General features: G+C 41.6%; 1 long non-coding RNA gene across 1 annotated transcript; it reads right to left on the bottom strand.

Moving 5' to 3' along the window:
* Positions 1 to 9086: 9086 nt before the first annotated feature.
* Positions 9087 to 21763, bottom strand: LOC132235802 (uncharacterized). Its single transcript, XR_009453088.1, has 4 exons — positions 21572 to 21763; positions 19284 to 19430; positions 17208 to 17348; positions 9087 to 9165 (listed from the first exon to the last, which is right to left on the bottom strand). It is a non-coding gene; the product is annotated as an uncharacterized LOC132235802 (long non-coding RNA).
* Positions 21764 to 21869: the final 106 nt, after the last annotated feature.

Raw genomic sequence — 21869 nt, 5'->3', positions numbered from 1 at the left:
CGGTATTAATAATCAAGAGTAACAGAAGAGGGCAGTGTTATCACAGTCTTACATGCACTGGATGCCCTGAAAGAGAAAAACAGAGCTTTATGCAGAGTATCCCTGTTCATTTATGCAGGAGTAGGAAGTGAATTTAGTTTCATTGCTTTTTTCTTTTCACTTGTTAAGACTCAACCCCCCTCCCCCAAACAAAGTTAGTAATAAGTTCCCTTTGATCTATACCACCCAGATATGTCCTGCCAACCCTCTGAGAAAAAGGCCCCTTCTCACTGTGGTCTCAAGAAATACAAGCCCAGCTCTATTTTTACATTAGTTGTTGTTTTTCTCTTCTACAGAATGGATGGTGAAAGAAATTCACCTGTACTGACCATATGAGCAAAATGCTCTATATTTAACATATTTTCATCAGACGGGCCCTAAAGGTATTTTGTACCACTAGAAAAATAAATATACAGCTATACACCCAGAGACTTACTCAGAAACATTTGCTGAATGCTTGGTATATATAGAAAAACAGAAGGAAACAGCCCTAGCCCTCAAGACAATTTAACAGAAAACTCTTGAGAAAGATCTATGCAGAGAAAGGCTGGAGAGCATCCCTAAAAGAGAGGTAAACATATTTAAAGGAACCTGAGAAAGACCTCAACTGGCTATCCTCAGAGTTTAAGGTAGAGGAATAGCAGAGAAGTTAGGGAAAATATCCTGACTAGACCATGTTGTAATTGTACCTTGACAAACAGTAGAATCTTGAAAAATAGAAGCTAAGCTTCTGTGGAGATGGAAAAAATTCAGTTGACAATTTGGCTGGAGCCAAATGCACTGTGAAGGAAGAGTGGGGGAGTTGCTGAGGAGTTGAAACTTAAGTTTTAAACAATGAGTAGTGATTGAAAGCTTTTGAGCAGCCACTTCTACAAGATAATAGAAAGCTCACCCACCTTCCCCCAGCTATCACCTTTCTCACTTCTCAGAGAAGGGACCTACCATTCAATGATTTCCATCAATAGCCCTACTGAAGGGTGTGGCTTTGACATTGAAGTTTTAATCATTTCAGTATTACAGCACTTTGGAAAATATTTTTTTCCCTGCCCCAATCATAGAAGAAAGGGAAATAAAGGAAAAATCTGCTTTATGACCATTTGGCAAAGTACAGGAATGCACATTTAATGCAAACCTTGAGTGGCAATCACTGAGGCTCCCCTACAACAGAAAGTAAGGATGCATTATGAGTATTGCAGTGTGTGTCCATTCATTCATTTATTCAACAAATATTTGTTGAGCACATTCTATGTTCCAAGAACCATTCTAGGTATTTGGGATACAACAGTGAACCCCAAAATAGCCAAAGTCCCTACCTTCATGGAGTTCATGTTCTAGAAATAAACAAATAAGCATATCCGATGTTAGATGATGATAAGTACAAGTATGAAAAATAAAGTAGGTGAGAAGGATATCAATTATCATGTTGCAGGGGAGGGCAAAGGGAACAAGGAAAGAGGTGGGAGAAATGTGTGTTCTTTAGTAGTTAAAAGGCTTTAAACTTTAGTAGGTGAACTACAATAAGGAAAGACATTCAACAGTCAATAGTAATGATAATACATACAATAATAGGTACTGTCTATTATCTCATCTATAGTGACTGTTGTGCTAAGCATTATATCATTTATTCTTCACAATAAACCAAAAACATTATTAGTGTGATCCTTTAGGTGCAAATGAAATTGAAGATAAGGAAGGGAGGGCGGAAGGGAGAGAAAAAGAGGAAGGAAGGAAGGAAGGAAGGAAGGAAGGAAGGAAGGAAGGAAGGAAGGAAGGAAGGAAGGAAGGAAGGAAGGGAAAGAGGGAAGAGGGGAAAATAAAGAAGAGGGGAAAAAAAGCGGGAAACAAAGGCTTAGATAAGTAGCTTGCCCAAGTGATCCTACCCATGTGTGCAAAGCATGGATTTGAATGCAGACAGTCTGACTCCAAGGCCTGCACTCTTAACCCAGAGCCTGGATTGGGGTACAGAGATAAATAAGTCATGCACTCTGTCTTGGAATTGCTCATAGTTTAGTAAGAGAGATAGACTCATAAACAATTCCAGTCGAGTGACAGGAGCTATAATTGAGCTATAATAGAGTTAAGAAAACACAGAGGAAAGAGTGACTAAGTGACTGTGGGTGGGGTGGGAGGGGGGGTCCTCAAAATACAGACATCTTCCTTTGTGTTTATGTAATTCATTGCTCTCTCTGGGCCTGGTTACCCACAACAATCTGCAATACCTTCCAAAGCTTCTTTCCGGTGGATTTCCCCAGTCTGTCTAACAAGTTGTGGTTAGTGAGCCTCATCCTGCATGCAATAAGTAGCTCTGATACAGGGGCCTCATCAAGTATTTAGAGTTATTCCAGAGAAGGAAGAAAAATAGCAGATAGCAATCTATCTTAACTACTCTCAGAAAGGGGTGAGGAATGTGACAACCAGGTGAATTAAAATGAAGTGGCTGTACCATATTATTTTCAAATATGTTTTTATTGATTTCAGAGAGAGGAAGGGAGAGGGAGAGGGAGAGAAAGAAACATCAATGATGAGAATCATTGATTGGCTGCTTCCTGCATGCCCCCAACTGGGGACCGAATCTGCAACCTGGGATGTGCCCTGACTGGGAATCAAACCATGACCTCCTAGTTCGTGAGTTGACACTCAACCACTGAGCTACACTAGCCAGGCAACTGTACCATATTAAATTGAATGAGCAAAGGTAGAAGATTCTGGTAGCCCACCTGAAAGAACCCAAGGCCGTCGTGACTTGTGCAGGTGGCTGAAAAAACAGTCACTCAGACAGGAAAACTGTATTCCATGAAGTCTTCATTACCTTGCATAATTTGCTTCAAATGTCCAGTTCTTAACCTAGATCATGCATGGACTTCATAAAATTTCTGAATTCCCTGAAGTTGTATGTAAAACTCTACATATCTGTTGTGCATTTTCTAGAGATTCCACAGTTAATGCAAAATTTAAAATAAATAGTATGTGTTCCCAAGTAGGATAAGAGCTATGTAGAAAATAGTGAGAGCTGTTATTTCAATAGATTTTAGTACAATATAGAGTCTGGCACAATTCAGATGGTCCAAAAAGTTTAAGTGAATGCTTTGATACCATTGTTATTAATCCAAATGCTTGCAAATGAGCAGTACCACCAGGTATAAAGCACATCTGAGCATAAAGCCTTGACGACTTCGGGGCTTGCCTTTGATTATGTTGTGTATAGCTGACCTTTTATCTTCCTACTAGAGGCTCAGTGCACGAAATTCGTGCACTTGGTGGGGGGGGGGCGGATTCCTCAGCCCGGCCTGCATCCTCTCACACTCCGGGAGCCCTCGGAGGATGTCCAACTGATGGCTTAGGCCTGCAGGGAGTGTGTGTGTGTGTGTGTGTGTGTGTGTGTGTGTGTGTGTGTGTATGTGTGTGGGGGGCAGGCCAGGGATTGGAAAGGACAGTATCACATCATCAAGCTGCATACACTCTCCCACCCAACCCTTCTCCACCACACCCCTATTCCAATCCTTTGTGATGTTGCCTGATGACATATTAGCCAGAGGTTAAAATGTCCTAACTAATAACCATTGGCCTGGCCCCTTTGGGTTAAGTATCCTTTAGAGATTAAGAAAGAGTTTAGGACTAGAAAGCTCACCTCCCAATGTATAACTCCAAACTTCACCAAAAACTGAACTCTTAGAACCGACTATATTCTCATGGACCTTCTATTGAAAGGAGTAAGAAAAAAATAAATCTAAGATGAGAATTTGGTCTTGATTATTCTCTGTTGCTACATAACAGTAAATCTGGGAGTAATCCAAGGCAAATATCATTAGCTTTTCAGAAGCACCAAAGGGAAATTTACAGGGAAGGATCACATAACAGGAAAACCCAGATGAAATCTTAAGATTTGGACAAGTTCATTATCAACCAAAACATTTGGCTAATGTCTTTATGTCAATGCAGCCTTGCTATTGTGACAAGGAGCAAGAAAGCTACAACAGCTGCAGATGATCAGAGGTTCACCTACCCTAGGGAAAAAGGGCTCCAGATACATCATTTCTCAGTTCAGCAGTATGCATAAGCTAGACTCAGAGTGAAGACTGCTATCTACTACACCAACCACAGCCACTGCAGGTAGGGCTGGAGGGGTGTTGACTGAAGCAGGCTTGTACAATATCTTTTTATGGAATCATAGTCTGAAGGTAAATAGCTGCTGGCAAAAATATAATAAATGGGGCAACTGGTTGGCTCTCAATAGATAGCCTCCTCCCTCACACATTCATCCCAACTTAGAGACATGTGGAAACTGTAAGAGTTTTTATATATTACACAAGAACTTTTACAGAAGATTTAATTAACAACCAGACTTGGACTACATAAAGCAATTCACAGATCAACTGCCAAAGATGAAATTCAATAAACACAACAAGCAATTAAAAAGTCTAGCTCTTGCTACCCTCGGGTTATCAATGACTCAGTAAAGACATTTCATTTCACATCTTTATCTATGTTCTATCAACCAAATTTATATCGGAAGGGAAGGGGAAACACAAGGGATATTGTGTTAAACAGAAGGATACAAAACATCTCTTTTTATCTCTGCCTCCTTCCAATTCATTTACAAGAACTGCCACTTCCTGCAATTTTTATCACTAATTAAAGTATGATGAGAAGAGAACCAAGATGGCGGCATAGGTTAACGCCGGAGTTTGCTGCTTTGAACAACTACTTCAAAAGTGAAACCAAAAAACGGAAGGGACATCACCCAGAACCACAGGAACGCTGGCTGAGTGGAAGTCCTACAACTAGGAGGAAAGAGAAACGCACACGGACACTCAGAGGAGGCGCAGTGCTGAAGTCAAATTCTGAGGTGCGGAGTGCGTGGAGCGGGCTGGCGGCGGAGGGCGCGGTTGGCGTTTTCAATCGGGAGGGAGTCGCAGACTCTGAGCTCCAGATCCGGGCGAGTCTTTAGGGACCCAGACTCAAACGGGAGAAGCGGGACTGTCTGGCTTCGGTCAGAGCGAGTGCAGCTTTCTCTCCGAGCTTTGCAGCGGGTGCTGGGACTCAGAGAGGCAGAGCCCCTGGGGACAGGACTGAGAGCCGCCATAACTGCTCTCTCCGGCCCACCCTGTTGATCCTGTGCGACCTGCCCCGCCCAAGCCCTGCACAGAGGCATTTGCCGGATAGCCTCAGGCAAAGGCTAGATTAGCACCTCCCTAGAGGACAGAAGTTCTCTCACTGCTGACACAGCTGATTCTCATAGCCACTTGGCCTGGAGGTCAAACCCTCCCTGGAATTAGCTACAACAATCAAGATTTAACTATAAGACTGCGAACAAAGACCACTAGGGGGTGCACCAAGGAAGTATAACAAAATGCGGAGACAAAGAAACAGGACAAAATTGTCAAAAGAAGATATAGAGTTCAGAACCACACTTTTAAGGTCTCTCAAAAACTGTTTAGAAGCTGCCGATAAACTTAATGAGATCTACACGAAAACTAATAAGACCCTCGATCTTATATTGGGGAACCAACTAGAAATTAAGCATACACGGACTGAAATAACGAATATTATACAGACGCCCGACAGCAGACCAGAGGAGCGCAAGAATCAAGTCAATGATTTGAAATGCGAGGAAGCAAAAAACATCCAACCGGAAAAGCAAAATGAAAAAAGAATCCAAAAATGCGAGGATAGTGTAAGGAGCCTCTGGGACAGCTTCAAGCGTACCAACATCAGAATTATAGGGGTGCCAGAAGATGAGAGAGAGCAAGATATTGAAAACCTATTTGAAGAAATAATGACAGAAAACTTCCCCACCTGGTGAAAGAAATGGACTTACAGGTCCAAGAAGCGCGGAGAACCCCAAACAAAAGGAATCCAAAGAGGACCACACCAAGACACATCATAATTAAAATGCCAAGAGCAAAAGATAAAGAAAGAATCTTAAAAACAGCAAGAGAAAGAAACTCAGTTACCTACAAGGGAGTACCCATACGACTTTCAGCTGACTTCTCAACAGAAACTTTGCAGGCCAGAAGGGAGTGGCAAGAAATATTCAAAGTGATGAATGCCAAGAATCTACAACCAAGATTACTTTATCCAGCAAAGCTATCATTCAGAATTGAAGGTCAGATAAAGAGCTTCACAGATAAGGAAAAGCTAAAGGAGTTCATCACCACCAAACCAGGATTATATGAAATGCTGAAAGGTATCCTTTAAGAAGAGGAAGAGGAAGAAAAAGGTAAAGATACAAATTATGAACAACAAATATGCATCTATCAACAAGTGAATCTAAGAATCAAGTGAATAAATAATTTGATGAACAGAATGAACTGTTGATTATAATAGAATCAGGGACATAGAAAGGGAATGGACTGACTATTCTTGGGGGGGAAAGGGGTGTGGGAGATGTGGGAAGAGACTGGACAAAAATCGTGCACCTATGGATGAGGACAGTGGGTGGGGAGTGAGGGCGGAGGGTGGGGCGGGAACTGGGAGGAGGGGAGTTATGAGGGGGAAAAAAAAGAGGAACAAATGTAATAATCTGAACAATAAAGATTTAATTAAAAAAAATAAATAAATAAAGTATGATGATTCTAAACAGAAAATTTTTAGATCTTTTACCTTAATATTTTTTTCAAGATATTAAGACATTAACATACCTTTAGTATATTGCCTTTGAGGCTTTGTTTATTGGGAGTGCCTTCAAGAGAAAAGGTGGACTGTGAAGAGAGGATGGTGCTTGCTTTAGCAAACTAGTTAAAAACTGCTTTTGTTTCCTTTTAGGAGGTGACAAAGTTTTGAGATATACTTTACAAGTATGATTTTTTTAACTGAAAAACTAGAATGCTACGAAGTTCTTCTAAATACAATAGTCAATGCTCATGATGATAAATAGTTCTACTGATAACATGAATAATTTTTTAAAACTTTAATCACATTCCTTTAGACTCTAACTGGGACTGTTGGCCATTTTTTAAAATTTATAGTTCTTTTTAAGTTTTTGATGTTTTTATTGATTTCAGAGAGAGAGAAACCTCAGTGATGAGAGAGAATCATGGATTGGCTGCCTCCTGCACACCCCTTCCTGGGGATTGAGCCCACAACCGGAGCATGTGCCCTGACCTGGAATCAAACCATAACCTCCTGGTTCATGGGTCATCACTCAACCACTGAGCCACATCGGCTGGGCCCATTCTTTTTTTCAAAAACTATTAGAGGATTAAAATAGTGGCAAAGTAGATACTGCATAGACATGCTCCCAGGAACAAACTGGAATTACAACTAAAATACATAGAAATAATCAACTGAAAACTTGCAGGAAAGAACTCTGATACCTGAGGACTGAAAGTGGAGACCACATAGAGATTGGTAGGAGGGATGGAAGTGCAAAAAGGCTGGCTGAGTGCCCACAGATAGCAACTGAAGTCCCAGAGAAGATATCTCAGCTGTGGGGGGTTGTCCCTGAGGACTCTGGGATTTAACCCCCAAGCAGGGTCCCCCAGCAGAGAGAAACAAAACTGAGAAGGGTAACCACACAACATCTGGCTGTGAAAAGCAGTGGGGCACTGTCTGCAGGTATGACAGCTGAAAATTCAGGCACCCTCTTAAAAGGCCAAAGCACAAAATTCCCTGTGGAGCCACCCACCTTGTGTTCTGCCACAGGGAGGGTGAAGTGGACTAGAGCTGTGAGCACAGAAGCCAGGACTGGGGACTCAGGGAATAGAGCTCAGAAGGCAGACAGCCCAAGCTTCCTGGGCTGAGACATTCCTTCAGGAAGGGTAGAACATCTTTCCCACATAGATATTGGTCATGCCTGGGGGGAAGACAGTTGACACATCCTATTAGTAAACACCCTGAGGTCACTTAAGAGATTAAAAGTAACAATTAGCCTCCAGGCAGAAGCAACTGCCCCACCCTGTTGGAAAAAAAAACCTCTCACCACTCTTGAGGATGATTGCCTGGGGGAGGAATTCAAGTCAAAATCCTATCAGTCTGTAGGCAGAGGCTGTCTCTGGAGGCTTTGAGTCTTTGCCTATTCTAATTAGTCAGAAACAGCCTTTAATACTATCCTGCACCAGAGACTGAGAGGTAAGAGGATCTACCTAATACATAATCACAAACCCAAACAGAGAGCCAAAAGGAGGAGACAAAGAAACAACCCCAAATGAAAGAACTAGAGAATTCTCCAGAAAAAGAGATAAATGAAGCAGAGATAAGAAATTTATCTGAAACAGTTCAGAATAATGATGGTAAAGATGCTCAAGCTATATTACAAAGTCACTGTTCTCAAAACTGCCTGGTACTGGCACAAGAACTGACATATAGACAAATGGAATTGAACAGAGAACCCAGAAATCGGCCCAAGCCATTATGCTCAATTAATATTTGACATATGAAAACATGCTCAAAGTCACTAATCATCTAAGACATGCAAATCAAAATAACAATGAGGTACCATAGCACACCTGTCCGAATGGCTATCATCAACAAATAACGACCAGTGCTGGTAAGGATGCGGAGAAATAGGAACCCCCGTGCACTGCTGGTGGGAATGCAGACTGGTGTAGCCACTGTGGAAAACAATATAGAGTTCCTCAAAAAATTAAAAATGGAACTCCCATTTGATTCCACTTCTAGGAATATATCCCAAGAAAACAGAAATGCCAATCAGAAAGGATATATGCATCCCTATGTTTATAGAAGCACAATTTACAATAGCTAAGATTTGGAAACAGCCTAAGTGCCTATCAGCAGCAGATGAGTGGATGAGAAAACTGTGGTACATCTACACAATGAAATACTACACTGCTGTAAAAAAGAGGTTCTTGCCAAAACCGGTTTGGCTCAGTGGATAGAGCGTCGGCCTGCGGACTGAAAGGTCCCAGGTTCGATTCCGGTCAAGGGCATGTACCTGGGTTGCGGGCATATCCCCAGTGGGAGATGTGCAGGAGGCAGCTGATCGATGTTTCTCTCTCATCGATGTTTCTAACTCTCTATCTCTCTCCCTTCCTCTCTGTAAAAAATCAATAAAATATATATTAAAAAAAAAAAAAAGAGGTTCTTACCATTTGCAGCAGCATGGATGGACCTGGAGAGCATTGTGCTGAGCAAAAGGATAAGGATAAATATCACATGATCTCACTCCTGTGTGGAATATAATGAACAACATAAACAGATGAGCAAAAATAGAGCCAGAGAAAAAATTATTTTAAAATGTAATAGATCCAGCCCATCTCACCCAGTCCCTATTGACCAGACCCCAGCAGCAAGCTAACCTACCAGTCGGAGCGTCTGCCCCCTGGTGGTCAGTGTGCATCATAGCGACTGGTTGAATGATCGAACTAACGGTCAGACACTTAGCATATTAGGCTTTATTATATAGGATAACACAAAGAACAAAAAGACAAAGGGCTTAAATCAATATATTATACAAGTGGTACTGTAAGCCTAAAAACCTAACAGAAAAATGGGCAGAGAATATCAATAAAAAACCCAGAGAAGAAATACAAATGGTTAATAAGCACATAAAAATATACAATTTCATTAATAGTTAATAATTTTTCCCCCTTATCACATTGGCAAAAGTTTCCAAGCTTGTTAAAAATCAGTGTTGGTAAGGATCTAGGGAAGTGGGTACTCATTTTATCACTATTGATGGGAATATAAATTGGTATACAATATGGTCTTATAAACCAAATGTAATTGTATGTATCCTTTGATCAAATATTTCCACATTTAAGAGTATACTCTATAAAAATACCAGAAATAAATTCAACAATGTAAGCACGAGTATGTTTACCAAGGCAATTTGTAAGAGCAAAATTTATTAACAAACTCAGTGTCAAACGAGATGAGAGAGAGCTTTATGCTTGGACTTATATATAAAAAAAAATGCATGAAAGCAAAAACAAAACTATTGAGTGGTTAGTTTGAGTGGATGGAATGACTTTCAGTTTTACTCTGTATACTTCTGTATTGTTTAATACCACAAACAACATCAATTTTATAACAAGAAATATGAATAAAAGTGTGTAATATAAAAAAAAAGAATGTAATAGAAGTAACCCTACTTGCAGATTTTTAATATTTCCTACTTTTGTGATATTATACTGTTAGTACAGTTTTGATATTTAAAATATTAATGTTTATTGCATGTAATATTATATTTAAAATTGTTTTTCTTGAAATATTAATGTTTATTGCATGTAAATAGCTAATTATTTTGTATGTACAATCTAGTAATATATTTATTTTGTATATTGAAAAAATTAATTAAAAAATAAAGTAAAAAAATAAAAACTATTGTTTCTAGCACAAACTTGGAAAACTAATTTACATATTTATATTTGTCCTTATGTATAAACTTTAGGTCCTACTGTAAGTCCTAATTATTATGTGTAAGGTGGGCAGAGGGATCAACTGACGGTCCTTAAGGTCTTCCTGACAGTGACCATCAGGCATTGACGTAAGTGATAAATTCTTTTGTTTCCTTGTGGGCTTCAGTTTCTATACATGACAAGCAACCTTTCTTATGATGCAATTGGAGAAGAGGCTCTGGAACCCATCTCCCTGAGTGAGAATCTTGACTGTACCACTTCTAAACTGGATCAATGAGGGTGAGTTATCACAGTCTCTTCCAGGTACACCAGGCGCTTCTACATCTCAGTTTTCTCATCAGTACATGAGAGCATTTGCCCCACAGAGTTCTTGTGAAGAGTAACTGAGCAATATATGTAAAATACTTAGGACAGTGTTTGGTATATAGAAAGCACTAACTCAAAGTTAGCTTTTGTTATTACAAGAACCATTATAAGCAAAACATTCTTAGAAACAGTAATTTTGCTTGCATATTTGTTCCAAAAGGGATAAAAACAAAACCCTTTCAAAAAAAATCTCCAATAAAATGTGAATGAGAGTCTAGTAATACTGCATGGAGACCACCCTCCCTGAGGCCGAGTTTCTGTGGTTCAGGTTGTACTGATGTCACCCTTGTTTCAAGTGTGGGCATGTGACTCATTTGGGCAGATCAATCAGAGCGTTCATGCTCCCTGCCACCATGGTTACTTCAGCAATGGGCACAAGGCTCAATCAGAGCCAAAGAGCTGTGATTTGAGGACGCTTGCTGAGATCATTGGAAGGTATAAAATTGTTTAAGCTACTGAATTCAAACATATCTGAAGCTAGCTGTGGCCTTGGGGATAATGAATTACTACTTACAATGCAATCATATGCATTTAATTTTTTGTAATCTGCAATCCAAACTTAGGAGAGGTATCCAGGAAAATATCACAAAAATATATGTGATATAGAAAAAGATTGAGTGGGTGTCAAAGAGAGAAAATAATGTGTAGTTAAGTGCACAATCTCTGAAGCTAACTGCCCAGGTACAAACCCTAACTCTACTGCTCAGAAGTCATGCGACTTTGGACAAGCCACTTACCTCTTTGTGCCTCCATGTCATCCTGTGTAAACTGAGGATAGTAACAGTATCTACCTTAGAGTCAAATCCCATGTCTGAACACCTTCTGTTTACCCTGTGGTTGAAGGAGTGATTGGCTGAACACTGACACCTGTCACACTCACAGCCCCTATGGAGAGGACAGCACAAATCCTGCAGGGCCACGTGGAGATTGCACTCCAGAACAGAGTGACCAAGCAGGGGCTGTGGGAGGTAGACTTTGTAGCATCAGCTGGGTGGGGTCATCCCTGACTCCCCTGGGGGGATATGATTTGTTTGAATAATTTCACCAGCTTGTAGGAAGGTAAGATCAATTAAGTTGAGGACCAGGTGAGGGTGTAGCTAGTGTGGCTAATCAGGGAACCAGGCTGGTAGGGAGCCTTTCCAAATGGGGTAGGGGGCACACCTGGCAAGAGCAGAGGAGCTCATGGCTAGATTTTGGGACCCTGTGAGGGTCAGAAATGTCATGACAGCATGTGAAAGTTAGGTCTTAGAATAGGTTTCTTCACTTCTCTTGGCCTCAGATCCTCACTGGTAAAATCAGAGGGTGGAGAGTGAATAATCTCCAGGTTCGGGTCCGTTCTGATTCCCTTTAATTTTCATTATGTGAAGCCAGTCAAATATGGGGTGTGTGGGTAATTTTCTGAGGCACTTGCTGTCCTGATTTGTCCGTGAAGACCAGTCTATTTTTGTTCACTTTAAATATATCTCAGTGAATGCAGGCTAATCTCCTAGGGCCCTTTCCCAATTTTAATGTGAAGTTGACACATTTAATTTCCAGGGATTGGGAAGGAGTATATGTTAACAGCAGTTAGTACAGAAGGCAATTTTGGAGTTAATGTAAAGAGCTTTTAGAGATAGTCCAGGAATGAAATAATATTTATAAGCCTAAAATCAACCATTCTTTTAAATTATGTCAATCTTTCTCTAATAAAATCTTAGCAACAGTCAATAAATGTTTATATTTACTTCCAGGGGGAAAATTCATGATCTTGGACAGTAGGGGACTTGTAATTTTCATTAAATTCTGCAAATTTAGGACTGTAGGAGAGTCAAAAACATCTTGACTGCCTAATGCAAAATCAAAAGGCAAAAATGTTTATCTATGACTTCCAGACTTTAATTCGCAGAATTTAATGAAAATCATAAGTTTGATATCACATGTCTCTGATATTTATAAAATTATCTTCATTTAAGGAAGAGCTTGATTAGTATTATAATTAGTAGTCATAATAACAAAAAGTCGTATCTAAGTACACGAAAAGTATTATGATTAAGATAGAGTAACCTGCCCTAGCCGGTTTGGCTCAGTGGATAGAGTGTCGGCCTGCAAACTGAATGGTCCCAGGTTCGATTTCGGTCAAGGCCACATGTCCAGGTTGTGGGCTCGATCCCCAGTGGGGGACTTGCAGGAGACAGCCAATCCATGATTCTCTCTCATCATGGATGTTCCTAGCCCTCTCTCCCTCCTCCTTCCTCTCTGAAATCAATAAAAATATATTATATATATTAAAAAAAGATAGCGTAACCTGCTCTCTCCAGTAAGAATTCTCTGCTCAGAGAACATGCATTCTCTGACACAGAAAAGAATGAAAATAAAAATAACAATTTAAGAAAGGGTGTGCTGCTGCTGCCCAAGGGCTACAGGCTAGGGTGCATGGCTCCCACATGGCCACCTCTCTCATTTAGTGACTTATCTCAGGTGAGGCACCATTATTATCAAGACATCAATGTGAAAATCAGATAAAAGTGAAACATTAGAATTCTGGCCAAAACCGGTTTGGCTCAGTGGATAGAGCGTCGGCCTGAGGACTGAAAGGTCCCAGGTTCGATTCCGGTCAAGGGCATGTACCTGGGTTGCGGACACATCTCCAGTGGGCGATGTGCAGGAGGCAGCTGATCGATGTTTCTCTCTCATCGATGTTTCTGACTCTCTCTCTCCCTTCCTCTCTGTAAAAAATCAATAAAATATATTTTAAAAATTACAATTCTGTACCTTAGGCATGTGTACTACAAAAGGCAAGATATAATGTTAAACCAAGAATGTTTAAAATTTATATTTAAATTTGTCTGGCTTAAAGCTCTCAGAGCAGCTATATCTAGCCTGATAAATACTATCTTAAAATAAAATAAAGTTTAACATGACATTCTTTATAATAGCAGAGTTAAACTATAATGATAAGCACTGGTAGCTTGAAGTGTCTATAACTGAGAAGGTCATGGAGAATTCTAACTGTAAAATATAAAAGATAAACTGCCTAAAGGAAGTATATTACACTCATAGTAATTTCTAGGCTTCTCTCTCACTGAGTCTAATAAAACCCGATTCCTCTATGATTTTCAGAAATATCATATGGCAACTGTTTTATATGACTAGACACTGCCATTTTCTTTCTTTGCAAATAAATATATTTTCTACAATTCATCTTATGCACTGTCTCCTGATAAATTCCATGTGTTGGGGAAAGAGAAAGGAAGATAAAGCAAAAAGATGAACACGTTTTCTTTACTGTTTGAAATGACATGAAAACACCAAGAAAAATCAAATATGGCTAGCACTGTCCACAATTTTCAATTACAGCTACTGTAACATATGAGTGATTCTTAACCAATAGTGTGTGCTATCAAAAGGTATTTGTGAAACTTAAATGTCCAATGCAGACAAGCCCAATTTGGGAAATCTGACACAGAGATGAAAACATAGTTTTAATACACTTCACAGTACCAAAGAGGCAAATAGTAGAATAATACAGAATCATCAGGGAAGCATCAGAGTGAATGTGTGCAATTGATCTCAGAAATGCATAGTTTGTTCAAGTTTAATCATTACAATTTTTTAAAAGTCCATTTGGTTGCTGAAAAAATCCTACTGCTTCTGTACCCATTTAAATTCACCACTGATAATAACCGCAAACATTTATTGAACCCTTTATACTTACTAGTAGGCATTGAGCCTTACATGCATTATCTCAGACACTACTTCTTGCTTTTACACATGAGAAAAGTGAGGCACAAGACTAATAAGTGGAAGGATGTAAAACCAGGCAGTGGCCCCAAAACATGCACTATTAATCACTATACATTATTAATTAAACTAGAGGCCCGGTGCACAAATTTTGTGCATGGGTAGGGTCCCTAGGCCTGGCCAGCAATTAAGCCAATCTGGGCCTTCCTTTCCCTGGCTGCCGGCCAGGGCTTCCCTCGTTCCGTGCCACCCCCTTGTGGTCAGCACACGTCATAGCAAGCAGTTGAACTCTCAGTTAGTAGAACTCCCAAGGGACAATTTGCAAATTAGCTTTTTATTACATACAACTAGAGGCCCGGTGCACAAAAATTTGTGCACTTGGGGGGGAAGGGGGTCCCTCAGCCCAGCCTGTGCCCTCTCACAGTCTGGGACCCCTTGGGAGAAAACGACCTGCTGGCTTAGGCCTGCTCCCAGGTGGCAGAGGGCAGGCCCAATCCCTAGGTGCAGCCCCTGGTGGGGCTCAGAGCAGGGCCGATTGGGGAGTTGGGGCGCCGCCCCCTGTCATGCACAGAGCAGGGCAGATCGGGAGGTTGCGATGCCACCCTCAGTCACGTTCAGGGTAGGGACGATTGGGGGGTTGGGGCACTGCCCCATGCCACACTCAAGGCAGGGTCGATGGGGAGGTTGTGGCACCACCCCGTCACCCACAGAGCAGGGCCAATCAGGGGGTTGGGGCGCTGCCCCCTGTCACTCACAGAGCAGGGCCCATCAGGGGGGTTGGGGCTCCGTACCCTGTCACGCACAGAGCAGGGCCCATCAGGGGGTTGGGGAGCTCCCCCCTGTCATGCACAGAGCAGGGCCGATCAGGGGGTTGAGGAGCTCCCCCCTGTCATTCACAGAGTATGGCCGATAGGGGAGTTGGGGTGCCGCACCCTGTCATACTCAGGGCAGGGCCGATGGGGAGGTTATGGCTCTACTCCATCACACCCAGAGCAGGGCCCGTGTGTGTGGGGGGGGTTGGGGCGCCGCCCTCTATCACCCACAGAGCAGGGCCGATCAAGGGGTTGAGGCGCCGCCACTGTCACACTCAGGGCAGGGCTGATGGGGAGGTTATAGCTCTACCCCATCACACACAGAGCAGGGCCCATGGGGGAGTGGGGAGTTGGGGCGCCGCACCCTGTCACACACAGAGCAGGGCCGATCAGGGGGTTTGGGCGCTGCCCCCTGTCACACACAGAGCCGCAGGGCAATCAGGGGGTTTGGGCGCTGCCCCCTGTCACGCTGATCCCGGTGCCGGGAGGCCTCATGGCTCCGCTGATCCCGGTGCTGGGAGGCATATTACCCTTTTACTATATAGGATAGAGGCCTGGTGCACGGGTGGGGGCCAGCTGGTTTTCCCTGAAGGGTGTCCTGGATCAGGGTGGGGGTCCCCACTGGGGTGCCTGGCCAGCCTGGATGAGGGGATTATGACTGTTTGCAGCTTGTCACACACTCTTCAGGGTGGGGGTCCCCACTGGGGTGCCTGGCCAGTCTGGGTGAGGGGCTGAGGGCTGTTTTCAGGCTGGCAGGTGACTGAAACTCCCAACTGCTCCTTTTTTTCTTTTTTCTTTTTATTCTGGGCCAGCTTTAGCTCTGAGGCTTGGGTCTAGCTCTTTGGCCTCCACTGCTGAAAGCAGGTTTCTGGCCTTTGGTTACCTTCTGTATTTGAAACAATGTTGCAATCCTGTTGGCTAAAGCCCGGCAACTAAAGCAGGTTTCTGGGGTTTTGTTTAGCTTCTATATTTGTAACATAGTTGCTTAGAGTTGCAGCTCAGAGGCCTGCAGCAGCAGGTGGGGAACGTTGGAGTCCTCCATCACTGAAGCAAGCAAGCCTCATGTTCGCTTCCAGCTGCCTGGCTGCCGGCCGCCATCTTGGCTGGCAGTTAATTTGCATATTTCCCTGATTAGCCAATGGGAAGGCTAGCGGTCGTATGCTAATTACCATGTTTCTCTTTTATTAGATAGGATTACATGACTAATATGAGGTAAACTTGAACATTAGGTGATTTGTCTTATGCCCAATGAGAAGATTACAAAAATTTTTTTTATCAACTTGAATATGTATACACTTTGGGACACAAATACAATTAACAACTAACTGCAATTTTAGTATATCTACATATACTAGGGGCCCACTGCATGAATTTGTGGGCACAACTGTGAAAGGAACTGTTGGCCGCGAGGCTGCAGTGGACACAGGGGTGGGTCTCGGCCTATCCTCTGTGGACCCACCTGGACCCTCCAACCACAGTCCTGCTCCTGCCGCCACTACTACTTCCACATGCTGACAGTGCCAGCCCCACTCACACCCGCTAATGGTGCGAACCGATTGGGGCCAGCACTAGCAGCGGGTGCGAGTGGCGGCTGCTGCCCCAATTGCCCCTCAGGGGAAGGTGGAAAAGCCCTCAGGGGCTATTGGGGCCGGCAGCCACCGTTCACAACCGCTGACAGCGCTGAGCGATCGGGACCAATGCCAAGCACCAGCAATGGGTGCAAGCGGCAGCTCTGGTGCCAGCTGCGGGTGCGAGGGGGGCTGGTGCCAGCAGTGGGTGTAAGCTGCAGCTCTGGTGCTGGCAGCAGGTGCAAGCAGGGCCATCACCAGCAGCAGGTACGAATGCCAGGCAAGACTGTGGCACACAGGAGCAAAGAATTTTCAGTAACCACTAGAGGCTCGCCCTGATGACAGCGACCAGTGGTCCACCTTGGTCTGGAATCCTTACTTACCTGCTCCACCATCCTGCTGCGGCTGACACCCTCCATGTTTTGCGCTCTGCCTCCTGCTACTGATGCCCGCCATGTTCCGCCTGCACCCCTTGGTGGTCAGCACACGTCATACCAACCCGTTCGGTTGTTCAGCTGTTTGGTCTATTTGCATATTAGGCTTTTATTATATAGGAAAAACTATATATGTAATATATATAAAACATGTTAAAGGAGTTTACCCATTAAATTTTAGTATCTATAATATACATAATAAAAATATAATCACATGCTAGGTAAGGTAGTATATGCATTAAAAACATTGCCTTTTTCCATATTTACATTATGTAACAACTAGAGGCATGGTGCATGAGATTCGTGCACTTGAAGGGGGTCCTTCAGCCTGGCCTGCGCCCTCTCACAGTCTGGGAGCCCTCAGGGATGTCCGGAGCAGGCCTAAGCCGTCAGTCGGACATCCTTAGCACCACCGCTGCGCTCACCAGCTGTGAGCCCAGCTTCTGGCTGAGAGGCACTCCTCCTGTGGGAGTGCACTGACCACTAGGGGGCAGCTCCTGCATTAAGCATCTGCCCTCTGGTGGTCAGTGCATGTCATAGCAACCAGTCGTTCAGCTGTTTGATCGATTTGTATATTAGCCTTTTATTATATAGGATAACAATAATAATCATACAGTCTAGTGGTTTACCACAAAGACTTGGGAGCCAGACTGTCTGGGTTCAAACCTCAGGTCTATTTCCTAGCCTAATGTTTGACAAGTTATGTAACCACTCTGCTCTCAGTTTCATCGTATGTCAAATATATAGTACCTACCTTATTGGGTTATTAGGAAAAGTAATTAAGTTAAAAGGTACAAAATGCTTAGAGCAGTGCCTGACTCTGCATAGGTGTAAGTATGCATAGGTGTTAGGTGTCAAATATTTCAAATGCTTCGCTTTCATCTTTAGCACAGGTGCTCTGCCATCACTAGGGCCCAGTCCTCTGATAATGGTTTTTTTTTTGTTTGTTTGTTTTTACATTACCTCCCCTTCTAAGTTATTTGAGATATAAAATTTCCATTAAAGTCATTGAAATTCATATTCCAAACTACAGTATCCATTCACCTAATATTATAAATGTCTTTGTTATTTAGAAGGATATTTGTGACCTGTACAATAAAAATACTTACAGTATGACTTTAAAAATTATCGAAAAAGATTTTTTGGCAACAACATGAGGCACTTGAAAGTTTTGTCTTCCCAAAGAAAAATAATTCAGAGTAAATCATTTAAATAATAGAAGCAAATTTTGATGAGGAGACTTTTTCTAAGGGATAAAGGATAATTTGGGGGAAATACAGTTGTCATATTTGGGACATGGGGTTACATAATTAATAATCCAGGGGTAGTGAAAACATATTTCTAGCACTTACAATGGTTTTACCATTATTGTCAGGTTTCATTGTGGAACTTGACATGATACCCTCACAGCTGCCAAATCCCTACCTTATTTGGAGCTTGTAGATATAGCTGAAAATAGGGGAAAACTACCCATGTTCAAACCATAACTTTCTGGCACAATTCCCCAGGACATATTTATGATAAAACAAAGGGAAAAGAAGGTAATTCTAAAATATCTAAATACAATTTCACTGCCATCCTAAAAAAAAAAAAAAAAAAAAAAAAAAAAAGGAATGTTTTTGAAGCATGTAAAAGTGTTAGTATGTACACTAGCATGATTATCACACTAATTAAAAATATTACTTTACTTCTATTGTTACAATTTTGGTAACTGACATACTAGATTCTAGGGAAGGACTAGATAGCTGTCACAAGCCCACTTCCTGGTCCATCATCTCTTCACCTGGGTAAGTTTTTGTATTCCTAATTAAGTCAGCTCAACGACTCTAACAGAGGTCAGCACATTTATCAATTATTCCAGTTTTCTTTACTATAACTTACTTCAACCTCTTTTGGGGTGCAGAGGTACAACATTAAATAAATAAATAGATAAGATTGATAGATCCCTAGATTGATAAATAAATAAATAAATAAATAAATAAATAAATAAATAAATAAATAAATTTTCCAAAAAGGAAGACCTACCTGACTAGCTGTGAAATTTACTGGTGTTCTCAAAACCCCCAAGAGGCTTCTACAGGATACCTTGGCTTATAACTCAATGCCAAACAATATGGAAGATCTAATCATGTGACTCAATTTTATTGCTTGGTTTCTCAGCAAAGGCAGAGGCTAGAGAGGAAAAAATCCAACAAATATGGTAATTGCTTTCATAGACAAAAGCAGAACTTGAATAATATCTATATCCAACAATTCATCCTTAATCAGCTCATTATTAATATTCATATTCTTTTTTATTTCACTTTTTAATTATAGTTGACGTTCAATATTATTTTATATTATTTTCAGGTGGATAACATAGTGGTTAGACAACCATATCATTTACAAAGTATTCCCCCTGATATTTCAAGTGCCCACCTGACACCATACATAGTTATTGTAATATCATTGACTATATTCCCTACACTGTACTTTATATGCCCATGACTATTTTGTAACTACCAATTTGTACTTCTTAATCCCTTCACCTTTTTTACCCAACCCCCTAACCCTCTCCCCTCTGGCAAGCATCAGTTTGTTCTCCATATCTATAAGTCTGTTTCCGTTTTGTTTGTTCATTTATTTTTTCCTTTGGATTCTGCATATAAGCACAATCATATGGTATTTGTCTTTCTATATGACTTATTTCACATTAATAGTCATTCTTGTACTTTGCTCATTTTTGAGAGTAATATTTCTTTTGGATAGGAAAAAATGAAAGTATCAGGAGAAACAGACTAGAATTTTTTTCAATGAAAGAATCACAATCATAAGTAGATAAAGTGATAGATTATTGCATATTGTTCATGACGAGAAACTCAGCTTCAGAGCTAATATAGCTTAGAGAGTACAATCATGTGATTTATCAATCAAACTGGGATATTTTTGAGAGTGAAAAAGTAATCATATTAATAATTCTGCTAGAAAAATCACGCGTAAAATGGGACAATGAGACTATCTCCAGCAAATCAGTATATATGATCAGTCTATCTTGAGTTATACGGATGGTACCTACATCAATACATCCTAAAATTATTTGTAAAAGGTGGTAAATAGTTGGATGAGCAATTTCAGACATTCTCTAATGCAGTAGAAAACCTCAAAGTGTAGCTGCCTGTTCATCTCTAGAGTACAGTCCTTGATGTTTTGGTTTATATCCTTTTGCTGCTGCTTTTTTAGTTTGGAGGGAAATGTGTTTTTATTTTATTTTTACTTCTTTGTTTCGTTTTAGCCAATAAAATTTTATCATTCCTTTGGAAATTCCATTCCAGACCAATGGCCAGATTTGTCAGGATTTTGGTCCCAGCATACAATACAATGGCTCTCGATATAAATATTAGGACTATAAATCCTGAAGACAGTTCTGCTCATTGATTAATACCGTGGCATTTGGAGTTAGCGTAGTTAGGATTTCTCCACTTTGAAAAAGTGATTTAACACAGCAGCCACAGCAATCTTTGCCTTTCTTTCTTTCACTCTTTTTTCTTTCCTTTCTTTTTTTTTTTTTTTAAAGAAAATAGTCAATGCCACTCATTAGTTCATAACCTTCAGTAGTTTCCCTTTTCTTTTAGAACCAACGCCAGAATCCAACAAGACAAGGTATCCTGGCCCTTGCCTTAGCTCAGCCTCACCACTAATGTGGCTCCCGCACTCGCTACTTCAATCACTCTTCCTTTAGACCAGTCACTTCCTAAGTCTGATGGTGTGACAAGGTGGGTGGGGGGATGCTAGAGGTCAGGGATGCTGCTAAACCTCCCACAGAGCACTGGGCTGCCCTCGACAACAAAGAATCATTTGGAGCAAAATATTAACAGTACAGAGGTTGAGAAACCCTGATTTACAGCTTTCCTCACACCATGTTTACTCTAATCCCAGGCCTTGCACAGCCTGAAATATTCATGCTCTCCTCTTCCCCTCTTTTTTCTTTCTCTTTTCCCGCTTTCCCTAATTAACTCCTGGTCACTGTTTTGACCACTTTCTGATTGTGGCTTTTCAGATTCTTATCCCCAGATGATTGCTACACCCTCTCAAGGAATTATGAAGCACATAATACCGGTAACAATTTCACATGTATTTACATGTGTAATCCCCTCCCCCACCAGCTCCATGTGAGCAGTACCATCTAGTCTAGCTTATATTCACCATAGTATCCACGGCTTCCCCAGTAGTTCGCACAGCTGGCAGAGTTGTCCTGTAACATTGCATTCAATGGTATTAAAGAACGTTTAACAACCTAGCCCTAGCCTATAATAGGAGAATAACAGAGTAACTACCTCATTAGGGTAAAGATAAATAACACACATAAACTCTTTAGCAGAGTGCCTGGATCACAGTAAGTCCACAGAGACCGAGGTTCGTTAGTTGGTGGACAGGACACAGGCTCTCTCTGTCGCATTTCTACAGTTGCACCGGGGCAAACGCGACCTCTCCGAACTCTCCTCCCCGCAAATTGCGATCAACAGTTGCTGCGCCTGCGCTTTTCCGCCTCTACCGTTAACCAGGCTGCCGGAAGTATTTCCCCTCTTCTCATTGGTCCATATTGCGCATGCACGTATTAGGTTCCCCGCCCAC

The sequence above is a fragment of the Myotis daubentonii genome, chromosome 5, assembly GCF_963259705.1.
Source record: "Myotis daubentonii chromosome 5, mMyoDau2.1, whole genome shotgun sequence".
Lineage (NCBI taxonomy): Eukaryota > Metazoa > Chordata > Mammalia > Chiroptera > Vespertilionidae > Myotis > Myotis daubentonii.
Note: the sequence above shows the minus strand (reverse complement) of the source record. Positions and strands in the feature narration are given on the sequence as shown.